Below are 27,992 nucleotides of genomic sequence, written 5' to 3' on the forward strand. Positions count from 1 at the left end.
CAGGCCCAACACAATAAAACACAGCATTGACCAGAACACTGAAGTCCCTGAATCCAGGCCATTGCTCCTGGGCAATGCTTCTAGACTCACCTGAAGCCAGCAGGGAAACTGCCACCCCAGGCAGAACAGACCAGAGTCCTGGCCAGTTTCACTAACAGCTGACTAAGGTGGCATTGGGCCTTGAATAAACAGCAGCAGCAGTCAGGCATTAGCTGACCAAGTGAAGCAGCAGATGTGCAGCTGTGAGCTTTAGGTGTCACCCAGACCAGTGCCAGCTGTGGTGGCCACAGGAGTGCCCACATCATACCTCCCCCAACTCCAGCATAGAGAAAGACTTCTTCCATTTGAGTGAAAGAATGGGAAGTAAGCAGAGGACTTTCCCTGTGAACTCAGGGAATACTACCTGACCTTCCCAAGCTCCTCAGGGCTGGGTATCTAAGAGTCTTCAAGAGAGTTAACAGTGTAACTAGGCTTAGAGCATCCTCTAGTGCTGAAACAGCCTCAGCGGCCACAGGGTTAGAGAACTCAACAGTCAGTCCCCTTTGAATTCTTGGAAGGTCCTCTGAGGGAAGAGGGTGCAAACAATGTCAAACTGTGAAGACTACTATACGTACCTACCTCTTCAATGCCCAGACACTGATGAATATCCAAAAGCATCAAGATCAGGGAAATATGACCTCAGCAAATGGACTACATAAGTCACCAGAGACAGACCCTGGAGAGACAAAGATACGTGACCTCTAATATAAATGAGTCAAAATGTGGGAGGGGACAGAGTTAAAATGTAGTATTTTTTGTTTGTTTGTTTTAGTTTTCTTTTTACTTGTTTCCTTCTTTCCTTTGTGATCAAAGTTAAGTTGTCATTAATTTAAAACAACTTGATATAACCATAAGATGTTTTTTGCAAGCCTCGTGGTAAACACAAAGCACAAACTTATAGAAGATACGCTAAAAATCATACAGAAGAATTAAAACACACTACCATACATACTACCAGGGAAAATCACTTAACCACAAAAGAAGACAGTAAAAAGGAAGAAAAGAGGAAGTTACAATAAACCATGAAACAAGTAACAACAGGGTAAGTTTTTATCTATCAATAATAACACTGGATGCAAATGGACCAAATTCTCCAATCAAAAGACATAGAGTGGCTGAATCAATAAAAAAAAGATACCAAACTATACATTGCCTACAAGAAACTCAATTCTCCTATAATATAAGACATAAAGTTAAGGGATGGAAACAGATATTCCATGCACATGGAAACCAAAAATAGCAGAAATAGCAATGCTTACAGTGGATAAAATAGAAGGAAAGAAATAATAAAAATTATCACATAAATAAATAATATTGAGACAAAAATAAAAAATATCAACAAAACAAAAAGTTGTTTTTGAAAATAAACAAAATCTATAAAACTTTTGCTAGACTAATAAAAAAGAGAAAAAACCCAAATACAATTAGAAGTGAAAAAGGCGACATTACAATTGATACCACAGAACTATGGAAGATCATTATGGAATTTTATGAATGACTATATGCTAAAAATTAGAAAACTCAGAAGAAATGGATAAATTTCTGGAAACATACAACCTGCTAAGATTGAACCATGAAGAAACAGAAAACCTGAACAGAACAATAATGAGTAATGAGATTAAAGCAGCATTAAAGTCTCTCATCGAAGAAAAGCCCTTTACCTGATGGTTTACCTGTTGAATTCTACCAAACATTTAAAGAAGAACTAACACCAATTCTACCCAGACTCTTCAAAAAAACTGAACAAGGCCAATATTACCCTGATATCAAAACCAGACAAAGACACAATAAAAAAAGAAAACTACAGGCCAATATCCCTGATGAAGCTAGAGGCAAAGATCCTCAACAAAATACTAGCAAACTGAGTTCAGCAACACATTAAAAAATTCATTCACCATGATCAAGTGGGATTTATCCCAGGGATGTAAGTATCATTCAACATATGGAAATGAATAAACATGATACATCAAATTAATAGAAATAAGGGCAAAGACCATATGATCATTTCAATAGAAGCTCAAAAGAGCATTTGATAAAATTCAACATCCCTTCATGATAAAAACTCTTCAACAAACTGAAGGAAGATACCTCAACAAGATTAAGGCTATATATGATAAATCCACAGCTAATATCATACCAAGTAGAAAAAAATTGAATGCTTTTCCTCTGAGATCTGGAATAAGACAAGGATGACCACTTTCATCACTTTCATTCAATATAGTACTATAAGTCCTAGGCAGAGCAATTAGACAAAAGAAAGAAAGAAAGGGCATCTACATTGAAAAGAAAAAAGTGAAATTGTCATTGTTTTCAGACAACATGATCTTATATTTAGAAAAACCTAAAATCTACACAAAAAAATTGTTAGAACTGATAAAAGAATTCAGTAAAATTTCCAGATATAAAGTCAACATACAAAAATCAGTAGTACTTCCATGCCAACAGCAAACAATCTGAAAACGAAATCAAGAAAGCAATCCTATTTACAATAACTACAAAAAAAAATCTATAGGAATAAATTTAACCCAAGAAGTGAAAGATCTCTACAAAGAAAACTATAAAACGTTGATTAAAAAAATTGAAGAGGACATCAAAAAATGGAAAGACATCTCATGTTCATAGAATGGAAAAATTAATATTGTAAGAATAACAATACAACCTAAAGCAATTTACAGTTTTATTGCAATCCCCATCAAAATACCAGTGACATTCCTCACAGAAATAGAGAAAACAATCTTAAAATGTATGTGGAACCATGTAAGGCTCTGAATCGTTAAAGTAATCCTTAGGAAAAAGAATAAAGCTGGAGGCATCTCACTACCTGGTGTCAAAATATATTACAAGGCATAGTAACAAAAGCAGGATAGTACTGGCATAAAAACCTAGACCAAGTGGAACAGAATAGAGAATCCAGAAACAAATTCTCCATGTACAGCCAATTCATTTTCACAAAGGTGTCAAGAACATACACTGGGGAAAGGACAGTCTTTTCAATAAATAGTGCTGGGAAAACTGGATAGCCATTTGTAGAAGAATGAAACTAGATTCCTGTATCTAACCATATACAAAAGTCAAATCAAAATGGATTAAAGAATTAAATGTAAGATATGAAAATATGAAACTACTAGAAGAAAACATTGGGGATATGCTCCAGGACATTGTTCTGGGCAAAGATTTTTTGAGAAAGACCTCAAAAGCAAAGGCAACTAAAGCAAAAATAGACAAATGGAATTACAGCCAGCTAGAAAGCTTCTGTATAGCAAAGGACATGATCAACAAAATGAGATATCCTACAGAATGAGAGAAAATACATGCAAATCATCCATCTGATGAGGTATTAATAACCAGAATATATAAAGAACTCAAACAACTCAATAGGAAAAACACAACTAATCTGATTAAAAATTGGCAAAAGCTCTGAATAGATATTTCTCAAAAGAAGACATACAAATAGCCAATAGGTATTGGAAAAAATGCTCAACATCACTAAACATCAGGAAAATGCAAATGAAAACCAAAATGAGAAATCGTCTTACCCCACTACAAATGACTGTTGTAAAAAAGACAAAAAATAACAGATGATAGTAAGGATGTGGAGAAAGGGCAACACTCACACTATTGGTAGAAGTATAAATTAGCACAGCCACTATGGAAAACAGTATAAAAGTCCCTTAAAAAAACTAAAAATAGAACGAACACATGATCCAGGAATTCTACTATTGTCTATACCAAAGGAAAAGAAATCAGTATATTAAAGAGATATCTGCACTCCCATGTTTATTGCAACACTGTTCACAATAGCCAAGATATGAAATCAACCTAAGCATTCACGACTCTATAAATGGATAAAAAAGTGGTATATATATACAACAGAATATTGTACAGCAATAAAAAAGAGTAAAATCCTGTCATGTGAAGCAATATGGAGGGAATCTGAGGTTATTATGTTAAGTGAAATAAGCCAGGCACAAAAAGACAAATATTGCATGTTCCTACTTACATGTGGGAGCTAAAAGAATTGATGTCCTGGAGATAGTAAGTAGAATGGTGGTTACCAGAGGCTGGGAAGGATGGGAGATAAAGAGAGGTTGGTTAATAGGTACAAAACTATAGTTAGATGGAAGGAATAGTTGTATTTTTTTATAGCACAGTAAGATGAATACAGTTAACAAGAATTTATTGTATATTTCAAAATAGCTAGAAGAGAATATTTGGAATATTTCCAACATAAAGAAATAATAAATGTTTGAGGTGATGGATATTGCAATTACTCTGATTTTATCATTACACATTGTATGCATATATCAAAATAGCACATGTACCCCATAAATATGCACTACTATCTTATATCAATAAAAAATTAAAGTGAAAAGTTAATATACCAAGCTTAAAAAAAATTCTAGGTTCATTTATGAGGCAAAAGATGCATTTTAAAGTAACATATTACATTCACTGAATTTTTCTTATTTTTATCATTTACTATTAAAATTAATAGTAGCATAGGCCGGGCACGGTGGCTCACGCCTGTAATCCTAGCACTCTGGAAGGCCGAGGCAGGTGGATAGCTCAAGGTCAGGAGTTCGAGACCAGCCTGAGCAAGACCCCGTCTCTACTAAAAATATAAATAAAAATTGTCTGGACAACTAAAAATATACATAGAAAAAATTAGCCGGGCATGGTGGCGCATGCCTGTAGTCCCAGCTACTTGGGAGGCTAAGGCAGTAGGATCGCTTAAGCCCAGGAGTTTGAGGTTGCTGTGAGCTAGGCTGATGCCACGGCACTCACTCTAGCCAGGGCAACAAAGTGGCACTCTGTCTCAAAAAAAAAAAAAAAAAAAAGAGTAGCACAGATATAAAGAGGAGGACAAAAGGTAAAGAACTCTGGACTGTTAAAATATTATTGATGTGCATGAAACATACAAAAATCAGTTTATTCATTTGGGCTTGAAAATACATTTTTAGTACCAAGAAAAAATTTTAATTTAGTATTTGACTTCTAATTGAATGCAACTCTCAGTTAACAACATAGATAAGGAGACCATGCCAAGTTATTCATCAACAGGGTTCTACCATGCATACTTAAATAAACATATTTGATGGACAATTAATATTTCTCCAAGCTAAGCTTTATCTTTATGCTTTATAAACTTAATCTAAGAGCATTTTAATCAGTACATATTGAGAAAAACTGATATTGAGTATATCAATTCAATAGCATCTTTCTACCTTGCTTTAAGCATTTTAGTTTTCGAGTTCTGCTAAAATAAAATATTCAAAATTTCTTCCGAATATTAGCTTGAAAGAACTTTGACTATATAAAAATGTTCTATATTAAAAAATTCTCTCTAGCCTATATTTATATATATATTTTTCAGCTTTTTTGCCATTAGTGGAATGCCAGATCAGATTTCACATATAAACCAGTAAGTTAAATCTTATATTTACACTGTAATAATTTATTCTTAATAATAATCCCAGTTTAAGTTCTATTACATGCAAGGACATCCCTGAACTGTATTTTATATTTTCACTTTCTTGAAACATGATGTACTTCAATTGAGTTTATTCTTAATATCAACTTGTTTGGTGTTAAAGTTTAGACTACATCTTTTTGAATATGATTTGAAGTGTCAGGAAATAATGTGAATCTTCACATAACAGAAAATTCCAAAGCATTTTTTAATGACTCATGTTTCTTAAACACAATTTTGTCCCAGAGTAGTCATGTAGATACTTTAAATTTCCCTTGACCAAATAGAGAAGTGCAAATATCAGAATGACAAAATTTTATTTTGCAGTTAATATTTTTTTGTTCCATAATCAAAATACCAAAATGTTTTTTGTTATATTTTTCTACATAAATGTTCAAACACTGTCTAGTTGACATAATGTGTACATGGTTTACAGATTTGATTAGGAAGTCTGTGGCTCACCACTAACCTATGTTTTCCTGCTATTTCTTAGTTTTAGAGTAGAATACGATTTATACTTTTAGTTAATAAAAAACCCTGCCATGTTTTTATTTTATTTAGAGTTAAATGGAATAAACAGGAAATTAATGCTTAATAAGGTAAAATTACCAATCCGTGACATTAGTCACAATTGGAATATATGGTTTTTATTTATCTTTAGTTCATTGATTTAATGAGCAAAAATCAAATTCTGAGCAAGATGTCTAATTTTTATAATAAAAACATGCCAACTTTAAAGGGAGTAAATAAAGAATTATACCAATACATAATTTGTATAGAGCTATGGTAATAAATCATTGTCTTTCAACATCAAGAAAATTAATGGAGGTTGTCTGAATAATCTGTAGTTCTATTCCTAAAAATTTGTATATATTCATTGCCGATATTTCTTCATGTGAACTTATGCTACACTAATACCTTGCCACGGTATGATGACATTGATATGTATGTTATTTTAATAGACTTCAGTTGTTTTAGAATTGCATAGTCGTTTTTAAAAGCAATTATGAAAAACAGCAGTCAAGATGACAGAAAGGGTCTTCTAGCCAGAAAATAAATTAGTAAATCATTCCTATTGTGTGCTAAATTGATATGCTATGGGAAAGCCAGGAGGCTTGAATTTCTCTTGTTTTTATGACAGATCCACCTCATTTCCTTTACTTTTGCCTGCTCCAGTTCCTCACTGCAGGCCCACTGAGAGACTCTACCTTTAGCCCATATCCTGCGGAGCTCAAGTTCCAGAACAGAATGGGCAAACCTACCCAGGAAGGCCATAGATGAATTTCAAACATCTTCCTTCTCCCATCTGGAGTATATCTTTCCTCAGCCTAGGACTCAACATACCCAGGAAACATAGTGTACTGCTTTTCTGGTCCACAAATCTTTCTTGTGTTGAATAGTATTAAAATATAACATAGAAAATTATAAATATCATTTCTAATTCTATTGCACAGAAAAGCCCTGTTAACATTTTTATTTATATTCCAATAGCCTCATACTGCACACACATACACATACACACACATATATAATACAAACAAAAATATTGCCTTAGGCTGGATTTCCCCTTAAGCAGACCCTGAGTGAGGACTGGAAAGCAAATAATTTTATATGGGAAGTGAACTCAGAAGCATGCATAGCAGAAGAGCATGCAGATGAGAAGAAAGCCCATTGGGGGGCATTAATGGATAAGTTATCACTGTGAGAGACTCAGGCTCAGTCCTGCTGAAAACCCCTGGGAAAGTGTAGAGAACATGGCTCTGAGTTGTCCCACCCAGTGGGAGAGGAACCTGGAGTATTTATTCACAAATTCCCACCTATTATTGGCTGAGGGCTACTCTCCAGGGTGTTAACTTCCTAGTACTTCAGGCCTGCCATGCATATTTCTGAGGCCAGACAAAGCTCTCAGGCATTTGGAGAAATCAGATGGAGAGTGTTCATGGAAAAGGGGGCCATCTATAGCACCCACTATACAGATAGAATACTCCAAATTTTTCTTACCTTGTTTTATAATTTTTAATCAAACTCAATAGTTTTCATGTCCGTGCAGCCTTATCCTTTTTAACATAACTTTATCATTCTTATTAATAAACTAGCTTTATAACAATATATTGCTATATTATTTGTTTTCTATTTCCTGCTGTAGAACATTTCAATTTTTCATAGATTTGCTATTAATAGCACACCAAATTATTTATCATTTCTTTATAATAAAACATTAGAAGTACAGTAGTGGAGTCAAAGAGTTTACATTATAAACTTGGGCTAATATTTTTTGATTATCCACCCTATTGTACCATTTTATATTCCTCCCTCCAATACAATTATTAAATACCTGCTTCTTTACATCTCTTCCATTGCTGCTTTTTCAATCTTTGTAAGCTTTGTTTTTTTCTTTTAAATTATACTACTCACCCAATGAAGGGCCAGTTGCCTTCCTTTGCCACACAACGTTAGTAGTAGGATGTTAGGTTTAACTTCTGTGAAAACCCCAAATAAATCTGGTTTCTTCATTGATCGAGTTCTCTGAAAATTCAAAGAACTTAATGCTATAGACACCTTTGACACTGAATTTCTTTATCTGTAATGAAAAGAAAAAAATGCTGTCACACTTTCTCTATCTTGACTTTTCCAAGGCTAACTGATCTTGCCAGTTGATCTTTTTTGATGAATCCAAAACTTTTAATTTAAGGTACCCAGGCTTCCCCCATGTTGCTGAAGCTGGCCCAGCAGATAAGCCTTAGATGTCATCCACAGCTAGATGATCACCAAAACGCATTTGCTGTTTTTAGTCATATGTATTGTAAACAAGAATGCTTTTTATAATTGCATACATTTAAAACTCAGTGAAGACAGACTGTTTTCCTACCCATTGAGCAAAATTTTGCTTTAAGATTTTATTCATGAAAAAAAAAGATTTTATTCATGAGTGGGATACAGAAACATTTCTAACTTGCCAGTGTGATAATGTGCCCTTCTTTCACTGGGATGTTTATAAATAGCGCCTAAGCGATAAATTATCCACTTTAAAAATTTTAAAGTCTAACACTATCCTAAGGCTTTAAAAGCATTGAGATATTATGAATAGAATCTGTTTTCTTGGCATTTCTAGCTAGAAAGCCTCTGAATTAAGGAAAAAATATTGTAACACTATGTTTAGCTGAGGATGTGTTTTAATAATTATGTTGTCCACCCAAGAAACAATTTTATTACTCTGAGTTGTAGAATACAATCTATCCTAAGATACTAAGAAGGTTTTCTGTAAAATTATTTGACTAACATTCATTTAAAAAGTCATAAATTCTATTAAACTGGTGTAACATTTAATATCACCAAAATTAAGTAGACTTGGTTAGTTGTCCTCAAAGGTTGGTTAGGTTCTATTTGTGGCTCTTCACTGCCTTTTTTATCTGGACGAGGCACTATAGCCAGGGAGTTAGCTTTTTAAAGCACTGATTTCAGTAAACAAATATGTGTTTAAAAAATTTCAGAACCCCACAAGGAGATGTACCACTCCCTATGTATGTGAATTAATTTCAGTCAGCTAACACATTCTCTGTATAATATAAGCTTTAAATTCAAAATTAAGGTTACATTATATAACTTAGATCAAATAGGTGATTCTCCTATCTTTCCAATTTTTTTTCTTTCTAGTTCTCTAGGTTTGGTATTTGAAGCCTTTTCAGTATAAGTTGAAATTTTACATTGACTTCTCTTTCTCCTGAATAAGAACTCTTTGAAGCCCTTCTCTCTCTAAGACAGCCAAATGACAGAATAAATACTGCCCACACCAGGGTGGAAGTACTTCTTTATCAGAAATAGATAACTATTACCATTAAGTCTCATTGTCCCTGCTAGTGAGGTCAAAATAGCCTTGCAGAGTCCTTTCCTGACCCCACTCTTGGTTCTGACTAAAAAGGGAGCTTTCTTAAATTGGTCACTTCTCTTGTCACACCATCTTCCTTTAATGGGGATGGCTGAACACTTGTCTGTGGTATGCCAGAAAAACCAAGTTCTCCCTCGTTCACCAGCACATGCATTGAGAAAGGTATTTGCTTCCTAAAATTCTGTTTGTGATAATCTAAACTTGGTTGAAACAAAAGACATAAATACCTGTTCATGGGAGATTTTTCTCTATTAAATATATTATTGTTTTTATAATATTCCCCTTGTAAAATAGCTCAGAAAGTTGTGTTTTAAGGAGAATGGTATCATGGATAGGAAATAGTCAATAGTGATCACTACAATCTGACCAGGATAGTATTTTGATTTTGTTTTGTTTTGTTTGGCTATCATAAACTTGTATCCCTCTACAGACATCAGTTATAGTGGTTGAGACTGTAGTTATTAAATCATCTAGACCATGTCAGGGTTCTCCAGAGAAACACAACCAACAGGATATATATCCCCCTTCTCTGAAGACAGAAAGGAAAGAGAGAGAGAGAAAGCAGAGGGAGAGAGATATTTAATATAAAGAATTGGCTCACACATTCATGAAGACTGAGAAGTCCCAAGATCTACAGCTGGCAAGCTGGAGACCCAGGAGAGCTGACGGTGGAAGTTCCAGTCCAAAAGCCAGTAGGCTCAGGACTCAAAATGAGCCAATGTTTCGGTTCTAGTCTGACAGCAGGAAAAGACTGATGACCCAGCTCAAGCAAGAGGAGGTCCCTCCTTCTCTTTGGAGAATCAGTCTTTTTGTTCTATTTAGGCCTTCAACTGACTGATAAGGGATGCCCACATTAGGGAGGATAATCCACTCTATCAACTCAAATATTAATCTTATTTGAAAACACAGACACACCTAGAATAATATTTGACCAAGTATCTCAGCATTCCACGCTCTAATGAAACTGGCACATATAATTAACTATCACAAAATGTCTTATCTGACATGAAGGAATAAGATAATGGGAAATAAGGACCTTACTCCTGAAATAATGGCACTTGGAAGACAGGGTCAGTGAAAGCAACACTGTACTGTAAAGAACAAGAGCTGGTGGGGAGGGAACACTAACAAAACCCAGATCTTGGTGATAGAATGTAGCTGCTGAGACCCAGCTTAACCTCTCAGGGTGTCCATGGTTAAAAATAACCACCTCAATCTGGAGGTAAAACACCATCACTCTCTGGCCCATATAAGGTTGCAAATGTATACTGCTAGCCAGATATGCTTTGAGAAAGATGACCCAGTATTTGAGGATATCCTCCCTCAGTATCCTGAGTAGGGAAGTATCAAATCATTATTGTATTTTTTTATCCACCCCAGCCTAACACACAATGATGAAGCTCTCTGCATATTAATATTTAACTAGGAGCTGAGAATACTAACATGATATGTAGTATAAAGGGAGGGACGAGGAGAGCTGAGAGGAACCATTTGTGACCTAGTCAGCTAGTGCAGAAGCCATTCTGCAGCATGGCTCATCTCTCAGGGCTTGAGAAATACCTATAAAACCATCCGCTTAAGGCAGATGCACTGCAGAGGTGATTTTCCTTTTAAATCTACTCATTTTTTACTTTAAAAAACTTTTGTTGTTTACAATATTATAATATAAATATGATGTTTATATTTTATATTTATAACGCTGAAGTATAATATTCACATAAAAAGTACACACCTACTAAATGTAAAAATAAATTTCTCACTAACTAAACACACCCCTGTAAGCACACCCAGATCAAAACATAGAGTATTACTGGCCACCAAAAGTACCCCTATGACTCCTCCCAGTCACTAACTGCCCCTTGACAACGGTAGCCATTATCCTGACTTCTAAACAATAGGTGAGTTTTGCCTCTTTTTGTATTTCATTTAAATGGAAAATATGATAATTTATTAAGCACAATTTTTAGAGTAGTATTAAAAGATCAAATCTCCCATTTTGAACCTGCTCTGTATCACAGTTCTTTAATAAGTTCTTCAAACCATATTATTTCTCTTGCCCTTAAACAGGCCTCTATCTGTCTGGATTAAGGTCTCTTTATACTCTGTCTTTACTTAACTACTTTCTTACCAATTACCTTAGAAGCTGCCTGCTAACGACCGAGCATCTTAGATCTGGTTTGTGTCTTTCCTTTTTCTCTTGCCTGGTGTGAGCCTGGTGCTCTTCTACTTCCCAAATGCCCAGTTGAATCTCCACAATCAGCAAAACTTATCCCACTAACAGTTAAAAATGAAATTTATCCTGATTTATTTTTAAATCTATGACATATTTCTTATGTTCCCAGCACTAAGTTGAGGCAACATTATTTCCTTATCCCTTCCAACTAAACTGAGTGACATAAGCTTAAACAATAAGTAGAGCTTTGTTAATCTCAAATTAAGCATAAATTACTCCTTCCACACCTGATTAGTGTATGTAGGATATATTTAGTAGTTACTAATAATGATAATTAAGATCACTATGAGTTCATAACCCACTGATATGACAAAATAATAAATATAACTATGTGTGGTGCCATGAAAAAGATCACACCGTTGTAATAAAAGATTCAATCTTTGCTAATAGTTTGCCAAGAGAAAGAAATAAAATTAGAAGATAATAATAAGATAATTTGTAAGTGCGGGAAACAACAGGTATGTGGAATTTATGATCAGATAACAATTTAGTGTGACTATTTATCGAATCTATTCCTCCTCAGAAAGACTTGAGAGCGATGCCAAACCTCTTGAAAACATAAGGTATGTCAGGCAGGACTAAAGGGAACAAGTAGAAATAATTTACAATTCTCCATCAAGAGGTGATATACTGATTATTCACAATTGCCAGGATATGGAATCAACCTAAGTGCACATCAGTGGATATGAATAAAGAAAATGTGATACATAAACACCATGGAATATTTTTCAGCCATAAAAAATGAAACCCTGTAATTGGCAGCAACATAGATGGAATTGGTGGTCATTATGTTAAGTAAAATAAGCCAGGCACAGAAAGACAAATATTTCATGTTCTCTCACTCATATGTGGGAGCTAAAAAGTTGATGTCATGGATGTAGAGGTTGGTGGTTATCAGAGGCTGGGAAGGGAGCAGGGGACATAGAGAAGCTGTTTAATGAGTACAAAAATACAGTTAGATATAAGTTATAAGTTCCAGTTTTTGATAGCACAGTAGGATTACAATTAACAATAATTTATTGTATACTTCAAAATAGCTAGAAGTATTAATGTTCCCAACACAAAAAAAGATAAATGAAGTGATGGATATCCAAATTATATACATGTATCAAAATATCACAGATACCCACAAAATATGTATGGCTATTATGTATAAATAAACAAAAGAGGCAAGGTGTTAAAGTAGAAACATATTAGCATGGTCTGCAGACCTTCAAAAATGTCAAACACAGAAAGTAATATTTATCTAGCTATGGCAGTTCCAAAAACTATAGAAAAGACTCATAAAAGACATATATTTGCTCTCTGGGAGCACATAAACTACAAGAAAAGCTGACTTTAGTTTTCTTCCTATCAAAGCTGCTAGGTCTTGTTAACGTCTCCAATCTGAGGTCCCAGAAACCACATGGATAACAGTGAGTATATATGTGTGCCTGAACAATCATTCATTATTAAATATGTTGAGAATCCAGTCTTTGTGCCTCACTAATGATGGCTATGAAGATTTATGTCTAAGCACCCCTACTGTAAAATAGGATGGTATCCTTTCCAGCAGGTTGTAAGGTACTGGGACAGAACAGAAAAAGAGGAGCAGAGACTTTGTGGAAATACAGAGATTAAAAAACAAGTTTTCTGTCAGATATCAGAAGTATGTCAGATGAAGCAAAGGAGGATAGTGTTTGGATGTAGATTCAAACTTCTTCCATAAGGCATTTTTCTTCATCTAACCTTAAGGAACTATTACTTTCCTCCAATTTTTATGTCTGTAAGTGTGTACACCAATTATATTGTGATTATCATAATGTCTGGAATTTTTTAGTCATCTATTAATATGCACACATCTTATCTCCCAAATTAGATTTCCCCACATCTATTCCTCCTCATTATGTCCTCCTGCACGTTTGGAATAGAGGAGAATTGGGCATTTGGTATTCAATGTCTTTGTTAATTAATTGATCAGATCCTTTTAATTCTATATAATTTTTTTACTTATTTTAATGTCATTCAGATAGGATCAATTGAAATGAAAAAATATTTGCAAACAGATGTTACGAAAATAAGATTAAGGACATGTCTAAAATGTTACGAAAATAAGATTAAGGACATGTCTACAATATTAATTTAGTAGCCTTGGTCCTTTGTTCTTTCAAAAATTTGAAAGTTATTCTGCCTGTTGGACAGGTAACTCTGGTAAAAGGCATGAAAGTCACAGCCTAAGTTTTACCTTAGTTTAAATCTTAATTAAAACCGAAGAGTTTACTTAAGAAATAGAAAAAGAAATACTATTCAGAACACTGAAATTTAACAAGTTTAGGGCTGACAGATCTATGCAACTGTACTCAAGAAATAGTCCTGATTCACTGTGCCATTGATTGGGTGAGAAACTGCCACTGTTATAATTAGGAGAGAATATGTGAATCTTGATGTGCTAGACAGTGAAATCCTTTCTATAACTAATTTTCCAGGAGGATGAAACTATGTCCACCATACTGTAAAGATGAGTTAGGACTGCAACACTGGATCAATGATGAGAATTAAAACTTAATATGCCATAATATCCTTGTCTTTATAAATTTTAACTAAATATTTATATTATTCACATGAAGGAGCTAATTAACTGTTTTATAACAATTTAATAATTAAATTGATATATCACCTATGAAAATAATTTGTATAATACATAAATGCTGTGATATTTAGCACATAAAATATTAGTTATAACTTCTGATAATGATGTTTTATTATAAAAAAAGAAAAACAAGTTCTGAAATGCTTTGTTGGAATTTCATTTTTTCAAAATCAGTAAGAGAATTAGAGATGCTTTAGAGTACAATTTCATAACCTAAATTAATCATCAATAATTTATTTAACATTTCATACTTCTCTGAAGGATTGTTCTTAGATTAAATTCTATCTGCATTTTGTTACTTAAAAATAAAGAAAACAGAGATGTTAATGTTTAATTTTAAGAAAAATTGAGCTTGGACAAAATATACATCTATCAAAGTTCTCCAAAATACTTTTTTTCTTTTGTTAAATATATGTATTTTATTTGTAATAAATATATCAATGTGGAAAAGAGAGGCAGAGTAGTCAGTCCAGCTCCTACTATGATATGCTATTAATAAAGATTCTTTGTACATCTTTTATATTGTTTCAGCCCGCATACAAGCAATTGCTAGAACTTTTCTAAGGTACATTTTGAAACACTTCCAATTCATACTGTCATTTGGTTTAGGTCTTTCAAAAAAATTTTTGAGCCAAATTATAGTTGAATCTACACATGAATTTAGCTAGGATATGCTGATCAATATATACATATACACACAAATGCACACGTGCACTGCATGCATCTAGAATCTCCCATTCTATGGGTTGTCTTTTCACTTTGATGAAAGTGTCCTTTGAAACATACAAGATTTTTAAATTGATGAAGTCCAATTTGTTTTTCCCTTTGTCACTTGTGCTTTTGCTGTTGTATAAAACAAGTCATAAAGTTTTATTACTGTTTTCTTCTAAGAGTTTGATATTTTTGGTTATTATATTTAGGGCTATGATCTATTTTGAGTGATTTTTTGTGTGGTATGAAGTTCAGGTCTTTTGCATGTGTGTAGCTGTTGTTTCAGAACCATTTTTTGAAAAGACTGTTCTTTCTCCTGTTGTCTTGACACTTCTGTCAAAAATAAGTTGTCCATAAATGTAAGGGCATATTTGAGATCTCTCAATTATATTCAATTAATATGTATGTTTATACTTATGTTTGTACTGCATTGTCATGATTACTGTAACTTTTTAATAAATTATGAAATCGAGAACTGAGTCCTCCCAACTTTATCTTTTTAAAGACTTTAATGACTATTCTGGATCCCTTGCATGTTCCTATGGATTTTATGATCAGCTTAACAATTTTACAAAAAGGGGCAGCAATGGTTTTGATAGAGTCTGCATTGAAATTTTAGATCATTTTGGGGGAGTACTGCCATCTTAACAATATTAAGCATTCCAATTCATGAACATGGGTATCTTTCTGCTTATTTTGATCTTTAATTTCTTTTACCAATTTTTGTAATTTTCAGCCTTGAAAATTTTTTGTTAAATTTATTCCTATTTTATTTTTTAATGTTATGGAATGGTTAATGTAATATAACTGTTTTCCTACTTTTTGGATTGTTCATTGCCACAATGATTTTTATATATTTATCTTGTGCAACTTTAGTAACTGTGTGTATTAGTTCTATTGTTTTCTTTTTCGGATTCCTTAGGATTTTATGTATAGAAGATGATATCTGCAAATAAAGATAATTTTACTTCTTCCCTTCTGATCTGGATGCCTTTATTTAATTTAATTTATTGTATTTTATTTTTGCCCCATTGCTCTGGCTAAAATCTCTACAACAATGTTGAGAAGAAGTGTGAAAAAAAATATGCTTGTCTTGTTCCTGATCTTAGGAAATTGTTCATTCTTTCCTCATAAGGTATGATGTTAGCTGTAGGCTTTCAAAAATCCCTTTATCAGGTTCAGAAATTTCCCTTTGATTCCTGGTTTGTTTAAAGTTTTTATTATGAAAGCACGTTGGATTTTTTTTTTTTTTTTTGAGACAGAGTCTCGCTCTGTTGCCCGGGCTAGAGTGAGTGCCGTGGCATCAGCCTAGCTCACAGCAACCTCAAACTCCTGAGCTTAAGTGATCCTACTGCCTCAGCCTCCCGAGTAGCTGGGACTACAGGCATGTGCCACCATGCCTGGCTAATTTTTTCTATATATATATTTTTAGTTGGCCAGATAATTTCTTTCTATTTTTAGTAGAGACGGGGTCTTGTTCTTGCTCAGGCTGTTCTCGAACTCCTGACCTCGAGCGATCCACCCACCTCGGCCTCTCAGAGTGCTAGGATTACAGGCGTGAGCCACCGCACCCGGCCCACGTTGGATTTTGTTAGATGCTTTTTTTCTGTCTGCTGGGATAATCAAGTGTTTTCTGTCTTTTACTAATATCATGTGTTGTATTAAATTAAAGCAATCTTACGTTTTTGGGACAAATCCTAATCAGTTAGGTATATAATCACTGTTACATGATCCTGGATTTGGTTGCTAAGGTTTTGTTGAGGATTTTATATTTATATTGATAAAGAATATTGGACTGTAGTTTTTATTCTTGTGATTTCTGTCTGATTTTGGTATCAAGGTAATAGTGGCTAATGAGTTGGTTGTTTCTACATCCTCTACTTTTTTTTTCATGTGCTGAAGTACAAATTTAATAAAACTTTTGATCACATCTTAATCTATAATTTATCTACAAAAACAAAAACCCCACAACTTCTTAAAGCCATCAAGAGCCATCAAAGCATCAAAGAACACCAGCTATAAAAAAAAGTACAGATTCAGTGATTTAGACAGTGTAATATTTCCAACTGTTGAAAAGAAGAATTTAAATAAAATTACAAACAACCCCTCCTTTTCAAAAAATACACAGAGTTGATACTGGTGTTTATAAATCACTCTCTCTCCAGTCACCCACCAGCTTCGATCCTCAGGTAATGAAAATCAAGGTGGGATCAATCTTCTTTGTGTAGGCTGACAAGTTTTTAGGCCATAGTATATATGTACAAACCTGCTCAACCCATGTAGATAAATTCAGAAAAAAATCTTCAAAGGAAATGAGCATTTAAAGAAAATGGCAAGACCACAGAACCAGAGGTTACTAAGAAATCTTAAATAATAATAATAAATTCATGCCTTTAAATTCCTTACCATCTTTATTTTTTTGGAATAATTTGTGCAGGATTGGTATTAAGTCTTCTTTGAATAATTGGTAAAATTCACTATCTAGGTTTAAACTTTATAAGAAGTTTATAGATTACTAATTCAATTTAATTAATAATAATATCTTTTCACTTGTTATAGGTCTGTTTAGATTTTTTCTTCAAGTTCCTTTTGGTAGTTTATGTCTTTCTAGGAATTTGTCCCTTTCTCTCCCTCTACTTTTTAGACTACCGTTATGCATATATTCGTATACATATGGTGTTCCGCAAGTCTCTAAGAGTCTGCTCATTTTACTTTGCTCTTTTCTTCTTTCTGATGACCAGACTTGATAATCTCAATTGATCCATTTTCAAGATTTCTGTTTCTTCTGAAAAGTCAAATATGCTATTGACTTATAGCCCCTCTAAGGAATTTTCATTTCAGTTATCATAATTTTACCTCTATTATTTCCATTTGGTTATTTTTATAACTTGGATCTTTTTATCAGAACTCTCTATTTGGTAAGACATGCTTCTCATTCTTTCCTTTAGTTCTTTAGAAATTTTTTTCTTTTAGTGTTTGAAGGTATTTATAATAACCAATTTGCAGCCTTTGTCCATTAAGACCAACATCTGGACTTTTTCAAGGATGGCACTGATTTTTACCCCCCATCTATGGACAAAACTTGCCTGTTTCTATGAGTCTCCATAATTTTTTTGTTGAAAATTGGACCTTTTAAATATCACATGGCATCTCTGGAAATCAGATATGTGTCTCCTCATTTGTTGTTATCACTATTTGTTACTGTTGTTGCTGCTGCTATTGTTTATTTTACTACTGAGATTCTTGGAATAATTCTTTCAAGTTTTTATTTCCTGTTGTATGTGCCCATTAAAGACTTATTTAGTTAGCTTAGTGGTCTGCCAGTGATTAGAATGATTGGACAGAAATTTTCTTAATTACTTTAAATCAATTTGTCTTCTATTCTTGGCTGAAGGGCTTTCTGTGTATATTGAAGCATTCCTTAAATACTACAGCAATTCACATTCTGTCATAGGCTTCACATCTTGTTGCGTAGGGGCTCAAGTCCAGCCAAAGGCAAGAACCTTCTCAGGAAATTCTTGAGCATGTACACAGCCCTTTATGTGAGTGGTCTTCTAGATGCCCAAGATTATGTGTAAGCTCTTCAAAGCTCCCTATGGTCATCTCATTTTCAAGATCTTTCTTTTAAGTTTTTGTTTGTCTGTTTTTGTTTTGCCAGCCTCTTGTTTTTTTCCAATGGGTACGTCCAGCTCAGGCAGTTGCAATGAAACAACTGCAATTGATTAACTGTTTCCAACAAAGACCTTAGTAACAGAGCTTTTCCCAGTTAGCTCTGATTTAGATCAAATAACAACAGCCCTATGTATGAGGTTTTACCAGGAAGTCACACACAAGTCAAATAGTGACAATTTTCTGAAGATGAAGCTTTTGGAGAAACTCCTTACCCAGTCACTCTCTCTTTTAGTTGCTTGCCTTCCAGTTTTCACAGGGACCACAAATCTGGGGAGAAGGAAATGGGAACAGGGCAAGTTAAACCACTACAAAACTCAGTGTTCTTAATAAGAAAGAACAATTTCTCTAGAAGAAATGTTCCTTGGACTGTTGACGGTCTTATGTTAATTTCCAGAGTTCTAAGAAAGCTGATTTTGACAATTTTGTTCCCATTGCCTTTATGGAGAACCAGATTTTTGTAGTCTTTTCTCCATGATTCCCAAAGTCTCTTCCGTGACTAACTTTTAACAAATCTTATGTGGTGGCAGTAGCACTGCAAGCCCTCTAAGGCTAGGTCACAAAAGGCAGTATAGGACCTGCCTGGTTCCCTCTCTTGGGATGCCAGCTCTTGAAACACAGAAACAATGCTTCAAGGAAGCTCAGGGCACACGGAGAGGTTAAGAGTAGAAAATCTGACCAACAGCTTCAGGTGAGACCTCAGTCAACAGCCAGAAGCAATTACACCTATGTGTGTAAGAAGCCTTCAAGTTGTTTTCAGCCACCATCTGACTAAAACTGCATGAAAAAACCTTGAGCAAGGACGTCCTAGCTGAGCCTAATCAACTCTCAGAAACCTTAGTGATAATATTAGTCAAGCACTATTGTTTTATGCCACTGAGTTTGGAATTACATAGTTTGAGATTATTGGCACAGATTTGGATACTAGAGGTTGGATGCTATGTAACCAAACTTTAAACATAAGGCATTGGCTTTGAGACTCAGCAGCGGAAAAATGCTGAAAGTACTTTGAAATTATTGATGGAATCCTGAAGGGGACTTAACAAGGCTTTTGGTGGGTACCCAACAAAACATGAGAAAAATGTTATTGGAAGTTAGAGAAAAGAAATCCATTGTTATGTCCCAGCAGAAAGTTTAGTAATACTGTTGCCTGTGAAAGCATAGAAAATACGCTTCATGAACTGGATATTTGACTAAAGGGATTTCAGGCAAAGATTGTTGGAAGTGCCACCTGGCTTCTTCTATTTGCCTGTATAAAATGAACAGTGAGATTAGCTAATAAACAGATGGTTAAATATAAAAGAGCCAAAATTTACTGATTTTAAAATAAAACTGATTATCATTCCCAGATTATCCAAATGGCAAACCATTTTCAAATTCAGTAATAGCTTCTAGGCAAAGATCAAATCCAAGGTAATGTTGGGAAAATATTGTCTAAAGAATGTCAAGAGAGTGTGACTAAGATATGTATGCATGTGTGTGTCTACATATAGATATATATATTATTTCTTTAATCTTGCAGATGTTTAAATATTTTATTAAAACACAAATTTTCCTTTGCAGTTTCTGTTCTTTGTGTCCCACTTCAACATGCCTTTCCCATTTCAAGAACATAAATAACTTCATGTACCTTTTCTTCTAGCATTTTATTTGATTCTAAAGTTCAAATCGTTGATAACAACCTATAGAATCTATTTTATTATAAGAAATTTGGTAAGTATTCAGATTTTTTTTTAATTATAAACCAATATGTATTGAATACGTTTATTCCTTCAACCAATTAAAATGTAAACTATGATTTTAGAAGAAGCTGTATAGTTCCATGCACCAAAATATTCTTTTCCATTCTTGGTCACTTGAAATTGAATTATTACTCATTTATTTTATTGTAAAGTCTTTACCTTGGACACCTTGAGAATGAAAAATTTTAGTTGAAAATTATACTCTACATTTGAGTGTCAGTAAAGGATTTTAGGGCAGTTATGGTATAAATATTGTTAGGAGATTTTGAAGACATTGGGACTAGAAAAAGTAAATGAGAAAAGACCACCATTTAGGGAGGCAAAAATGAAAAGGGGTATTAAAAAACAGAGAACAGTACCACCTGTTAGAACTGGAATTAACTCTAAAAACATTGATGAAGCCTCAGATTCAGGGACCTTCACTTACATAAGTCCCTTCTAAGGCCCTGGGATGGGCCCTAGCATTGAGTTCACACATTGTTTTTATAAAATTTGCCGTCACTTTTGCACTCTAACTTCCCTTCCTCTACATTTTTCCCTGAAAGCAGGCAGCATTGGAGTGGTCTTGGTAGTTCTGGGTTCTACCTAAAGGGACATTATTCAAGCATACATTTAGTTTTGGTTTAATAGGGTGTGTTTATGTGGTTTATTGTCACATCAATGTATATGGATGAGGCACTGCTAGTGTGTCAGGGCTTGGAATCAATTCCGAGAGTATTCTTGACTACCCCCTGTGCAGACTCATCCAGCACTCATCAGCATTACGACACAAAGATATATGGCCAGAGAGGTAAATGCTTATTTAAATAATTGAAGAACATTGAAATAGACCATTTTTACCGCAATTTAAAAAGACATCTTGGAACATTTCACTTGAAACAGCTGAAATATATAGACTTCTCATTTGGCTGTAATTTCATATTTATTTATTAAATAACTGAGAGAAAAATTGGCAAAAACTAATGGACTATAAAACAAATGCAATAAAGATGAATAATATCAATAGGAAGTATTTTATAATTAAGAACTAAATTGTTGACAAAACAAATTTTAGAGCATATCAATGGCTCTAATTAAGCAAACATTTTAATTGAAGTTATTAATGGGCTCTTAGATTGTTTTATAATCCAATTAATGAAGAATAATGACTTGTTTGAACTCATTAGAATAAGACTTGAATTTCTGGCTGACCTGACATGAAATAATGACACCAATAAAGGAAGCATATAACTCAAGAGAAGGTATTAACAGTGAGTGGTGTACTGGTACATGTTTAATAAGTGACTCTCCTGGGGGAGGAAAAAGACCTGATTTGTAGTTTTTTTCCCAATGCTGTAAATACTCCCACCATTACCAGTTCAGCCTACTAATGTGATGTCACTGAACTAAAAAGTCAGGAAGAGATGCACACAATCAGCTCTATGAGTGTAAGTGGTATGAGTGATTTCCAACCCACCCAACACTATTACAAGGAGAATATCAACTGTAAACTGGTTAATGAGGATTGTCCATTAATATTTGAGTCATGATTGCCCATGGAAACTTGAAATTCTTTGAAACATTATAGTTCACATATGAAAGGGAAAAGGTTTTCTCAGTCTGACAATAATTCAAAGGATACAAATGACATTAATGATGTTGAATTATGAGGCTGAAAGAAACTTTCATATGCTATCAACACAAATTTCAATCAATCTTACTAAAGGAAATATTAAATTAAGCTTTCTTTCTTTTCATAAAAATGTTACAAATTAATGGTCAAATGGAGAGGAAATCAAAGAATATGGAACCAGAAAGTATAAGGAAGAACGATTATAAAGATGGATGATGCAATCAATAAAAATTTATTTTTTAAAGTATTTGTGAAGTGCTATTAGTTATTTATAATATACAATTTCTTTTCTTTTCTAATTCTAAATAAATATTTTTTGTACCTAATTTTGTATTGATAATTTGTTTTCTTTTTCTTAAAGAGGACCAGCATAATTGATTCACAATATATGTTTGTCCCAACTTAACTTTCAAATGCCAATTGATAGTCTGCTACATTTTTGTTGTCCTCCAATGGTGAATTCTGAAGGAGAATAGTTCACAAATGAGCTGAGTTTTTCAAGATCCACCACTTATGAATTTTGTTTTTAGGTGAGTCACTTGATGTTTCTGAATATTACTTCTTTACTTTGAAAATCAAGTTATTTTTGTATGGCTTCCAAGATAATTATTTTTGGAGAGTCAAGTAATGTATGGAAAAATATTTTTACAGTTTAAAGAAATATACATTATCCCTGACCCTAGTTCTACTCTTATTTTATATACACAAGATAATATTGTGGTATTATGGTAAAACCTAACACAGTGATCCTCAAAATTTACTAAATTTCCAGAAAAACGTGACAATTATGTTAAAATGACCTACTCAAATAAACTTGTTAAGACACAAGTTTTATAAATTAAAATGCTTGCAAAAATAGTTAATCTGCCTCAATCCAAAAGATACAAAGTAGCTTTTAGGTAAAATGATGAAATAAGTAAGACTTTAGGGTATGTCTTCCTCCTGAATGCCTTTAAACTTCCTTTGAACAAAATAATATGGCACCTTATAGTGTATTCAACCAAACCTACTTTATTCTTTTTATCCTTCTTTGATCTATTCCTTTATATTTGCTACTAAAGGCGAAAAATCAAACTGTGAATGTTTGCAAAAATTTGACTGGTGTCTTAGTCAGTTTGGGCAGCTATATTAAGTATCATAGACAGAGTGGCTTATAAACAACAGAAGTTAATTTCTCATAGTTTTGCACACTGGCAGTCCTAGATCAAAGTGGTCTAAGTTGGGTTCTGGTGAGAGCTCTCTTCCAGTTGCAGACTGCTGAATTTTTGCTGTGTCCTCATGTGCTAGAAAGAGGGCTAGAGACCTCTCTGGGGTCTCTTTATAATGGTACTAATCCCATTCATGAGGGCTCCAGCTTTATGATTAATTATTGTCATCTCATAAAGGCCCCACCTCCTAATACCATCACCTTGGGGGTTAGGATTTCAACGTACAAATTTTGAGACCATACAAACATTCAGTTCATAACAATAAGTGAGGCAAAGCTTTTTAGAAAGCCTTCCAAAGTCATTGCTTTATAAATTGGAATTGGTGGTTTCATAATTAAAGGACCCATAAATCTTATTACTAAAGTTGACTGCTCACTTTCTAAAAGAAAAAATTCTGTTTAGTGGGTAAAGGGGTCAACCATTAAAGGTACAAGATGTGTTTAACCCGAAATACAATTGGATGCTGTGATATAAATGATTAAATAATCTCAATATTTAACTAAATATTTGTTTCGTGAATTTCCATAAACCTTGTAAACCAAAACTGCTGGCAAGAAGCTGGGCAGTAGATAAATAATAACTGCTCCCATCGATATGCCCCTTAAATGAATAGAAAGGAAACTGGATCTATAGGATACAAAGCCCATGCATTCAATATGTGGGAGGCAAATTTCTTACACAGCACCCTACTCTCAGATGTGTTTCTCAAATTTGCAGAGTGGACTAAGCCCATTTTAGAGAAAAGGCTTTCAAACATAGATGTGGATTCTTGCACTGATTCAAATATTTTTTATTATATATTATATCATATCAAATTTTTATTATAGCAATATTTAAATATTTGTAATCATAAAACTACTTATCAATTACCATATAAAACTAAATAATGGCTTATAAGTTTTATATAAGTATGAAAAAACTAAACAAATAAATTAAAAATTTACACAGGAAAAACAATCAAATTCTAATGAGTATATTGTGTGCTACCTCTCCCTGATTTAATCCTTTACACTAACTTTCTGAAACAATGTAAAAAAAATCACATCACTCATTTAGGGGGAACTCATTCTGTACTATCAAAGCACAAAAGTAAGTATACAAACTCAGTTCCTATATCAAAAATTAAAAAAGATTCCCAAAGGAAGAATAATAATAATATAGAAAATACCAGTCAAAACAGAAAATGCATTAGGCCCGTGGGACTAAACAGTTAAAATTTTCTGACAATATTTCTGTATGCACATTTTCTTGTCAAATAGATAAGGAACTATTGTGAATCAAGATCATGAAGGACAGGCAGCATGACCACCCATTATCCATGAAAATAGGCATAACTGGCTGACTTTAAAGAAAAGGCCAGCCATAACTATGGCTCTTTTACATTTGCTACTCAACCCTAGGAATACTGTACGTAGACAGTCGAACTACTCACCTGGGCTCTCAAAAAAATTGAGATTACAGCCCCAATGTGAAGTTACTAAGAAGGGAAGATGAAAAAGACTGTTAGTCATCAGTGGAGCCTTCACACTTCATTGAGAGCCTGAGCGGGAACATGATCTCTGAATCAGGGTATATTGTCAAACAACAAGTGATGGCATGATACAAAATGACTGAATGATCAACACTTCTGCAGCAGGAGACAGCCATCATGGTGTGTGTCACTCAACATATTAGACTCCAGTACATATTCTTCCCTGTGAACAAAGTCAAATTTAGCTCTTTGTGAAACATTTGAAATGTGATAGTGAAAGAGAAAGAAGATTCTGCCTTGAACTAATACACGGGACTGTACTTTTCCAGACGTTGCATGAAAGCAAAGCATACTGGGAATTTGATTGTATTTCTAACACTGTTTAGTGTTAATTTCAAGTACCTAAAGGTTGCCTTGCTGCATAGCTAATCAATAAGTACAGAATAGTGCAGGCCTCTTACATAAGGGATGTGGAACAGGAAAAAGAAACTATGAAGGAAAGACCCTTTCACAGTCAAAGCTGAATCAAGTCTAAGTAAATATGCATGTCCGCTTTGTAAAGTCTCCTAGAAAAATAATCTCTTCCCACCCATCCCAAAATTTATTATTCCAGGGCATGCATTATCAGAGTTATCCAAGTTTGTCTTTTCTATTTTTCTTCAGTAGGCAGAGCCAAATGTTAGAATGCTGGAGCTGGCTAACACTGGCTCACAGAAGTTGATTGTGTGCATCCCTCCTCATCTTTGTGTTTAGTAACATCACTTTAGTGGTTGAAACTGATGATGGAGGGAGTACTTCCACCAAATAAGTCAGTAAACACTATAAATCAGGGCTTTCTCCTCCCCATTCCTGGCCCCCACAATGATCAGGTTGTTAAATATTTATCAACACATCAGTACATCTCAGTAGTATATGTACTCACTGTGCTATGGGTTACATAACTTACCAAAAACAGGGAACCAAACAGACGTAGTACTGTCCTCAAAGATCTTAATGGTCTTATGTAATTGCCCTACCTTATTCTTACCTTATTCCTTACCTCCACTTACACATTCTACTCGGTCTTTAAGCCATCTCTATTTTACATGATACTAGTGTCTCCCTTAGCTATACATTTCAAAGCAGACAAATTTTACACTTTTTGTGCAAGGTTTGCTTAAGCATGATGCACATTGTAGATGGCAAGGGTAGGAAGGTAGGGAACAATCAAAATTTTGGAATTGATTGAGAATACTGTCAACATTTAAATTGAATGGTGTGGTTCATGCATTTTCCATAGGCTCTCCTATAGTATTTGCAGGGAAAGGGAAAGGAGTACAGAGGATCACAGTTTAGTCCTCCCTCTTCTCTTCTCACCTTCCTAGTCTAACCTGCAACTGACACGGGCCTCATGCATGAGTGTGGTAGGTTGACCAACTCTCCTGTTTTGCCTGGTACTACAGGGTTTTGCAAGACTGGTACAGTTCCAGGCAAACAAGGATTACTCTCAACCTTTGGATTAATAAAAGAAGCTTATGCAGGCAGGCCCTGATAGTAACACAGCTTCTGCTGGTCAGAGAATAACAGGGTTTTGGCAGCCCTAGACAGGTGAAAGTCTACTTCCAGGTGGAAGTGAGTATGTGATGGCATATGAACTCTGATGGGACATCTTTCTTTCACCTCACAGACTCCTTTCTCCTAGTCACTATCATAGATTCTGGGCATGTAGTAGTAATTAAAAAGATACATATGTTTATAAAGTAAACTATATACATGTTCAAGTTATCATATCTTTTCTGCAGTATTTGCAAAACCTTCCTTTTTGATCTCCCAACATATTTTTTGGCCCATTCTATTCACCATACTATAATTAGAGTGATAAAACTTGTATAAAGCTCTTCAATGGCCTTGCATTAAAGACTAGGATCCCTAACTAGGTAAAATGGGCCCTGTGTGATATGCAAGGCCCCTCTCACATATACACCCTCTCTGGGCTCACATTAAGCCACTCACCCTCTCACTCACAGTCACATTAGTCTTACTTTAGTTTTTTTAAATGTTTCATGTTCCTGCTTGGTCCAAAGCCTTTGCATATACCAGGCCCTGCGTGCCATAGTCACTAAATGAAAACTCTTTCCTGATAAAGTCTTCCCTGTTCACTCCTCAGGCTAGATCAGGGTCTCATTCCTGGCTTCATACCAGGGTCTCGGGGGTTACTTTGCCTTTCCTTTTTGGTACATTTTACACTTTATAATATGATGAGATATTATTTGAGTAGTATCTAAATTGTCTCCTAGACTTAAGCTCATGAAGGCATCATAGTACTTGCTGCTTTATCTCCATATTCTGGAATATGAATATGGAGATACGGTTCCATAAACAGGAACTATTTGAGAAAAAGAGGAAAGAAGAAATGAAGGAAGGAAGGAAGGAGACATAAGAAAAGTTCCATCTAAAGTGGGAAACTTCTCTACATTGGGAGTTTTCATTTTTCTATTCTGAGTATTTCGTAAAACTCCACTCATTTTAAGGACAGGACTGGTTTTCTAACAGCTTATTTTTCTCTGTTAAAGAGAAAGCATTAGCAGAATATATTCATATTGGAGGGACTTTGTTCCATGATGTTATGATCTATGAAATAACAACCCCCTAAAAATTAAAAAAGCTAGACAATGCAAGTAGGTTTTGTAGACTATTCATAATTTCTCTTTCTTCTTCCTCTTTCAATACACTGATATTACAAAATGTAATATCAGAAGGAAAAAAGATGAAACTTACGGTAAGATGTGAAAGATTACTAAAGCATAGTTACACTTTAATATAGCTTCAGCAGCTTATAATGCAAGTAATCTTAAGTTTAAAAAAATCTGTTTGTATTTCAATTCTGTAGATACCGCTTTGACAATAAAATCATTCCATTAGGCCAAGTAAAGAGAAAAAAGAGTTTCGTTTATAAAACAATTATCAAGCAATATATACAACAGATATCGTCTCTTTATTCCTCTCTCTACTTTCATCTCTTCCTGAGCCTTATCAGAGCACTTACGCCAAGAAATCACTTTATCCGGGGAAGGTGGCCACGTCCTCCTCAAGAAACAGCACGATCTACAAACGCCGACAGGGAGATACAAGCTCTGGAAAAGGAATTATTTAGCTAAACTGAAAACAGACTTTATCGAATAACTGGAGGGACTCTTTTTCTAAAACTCTAGGAAAATACGTATTCTATACTTAAGGGAAAGCTTAAGGCAAAGGCTTCCAGCCCAAGACGGCCGGCAGAGAGACGGCGGCTCCTGCGCCCAGGCAGAGGCCTGACTGGGCACCCAGGCGGCGGCGGGAGCCC

At 34.4% G+C, this 27,992-nt stretch overlaps 1 long non-coding RNA gene across 2 annotated transcripts; it reads right to left on the reverse strand.

The window, feature by feature from the left end:
• Positions 1 to 619: 619 nt before the first annotated feature.
• Positions 620 to 27,976, reverse strand: LOC123649689. 2 transcript variants are annotated; one of them, XR_006739108.1, is made up of 5 exons: positions 27,696 to 27,976; positions 18,853 to 18,907; positions 7,925 to 8,090; positions 4,040 to 4,100; positions 703 to 715 (listed from the first exon to the last, which is right to left on the reverse strand). It is a non-coding gene; the product is annotated as an uncharacterized LOC123649689 (long non-coding RNA). The 2 variants fall into 2 exon arrangements; XR_006739110.1 differs by lacking the exon at positions 4,040 to 4,100 and having other exon boundaries at positions 620 to 715.
• Between the last annotated feature and the right edge of the window lie 16 nt (positions 27,977 to 27,992).

Source organism: Lemur catta, chromosome 1 (assembly GCF_020740605.2).
Source record: "Lemur catta isolate mLemCat1 chromosome 1, mLemCat1.pri, whole genome shotgun sequence".
In the NCBI taxonomy this organism is placed as follows: domain Eukaryota; kingdom Metazoa; phylum Chordata; class Mammalia; order Primates; family Lemuridae; genus Lemur; species Lemur catta.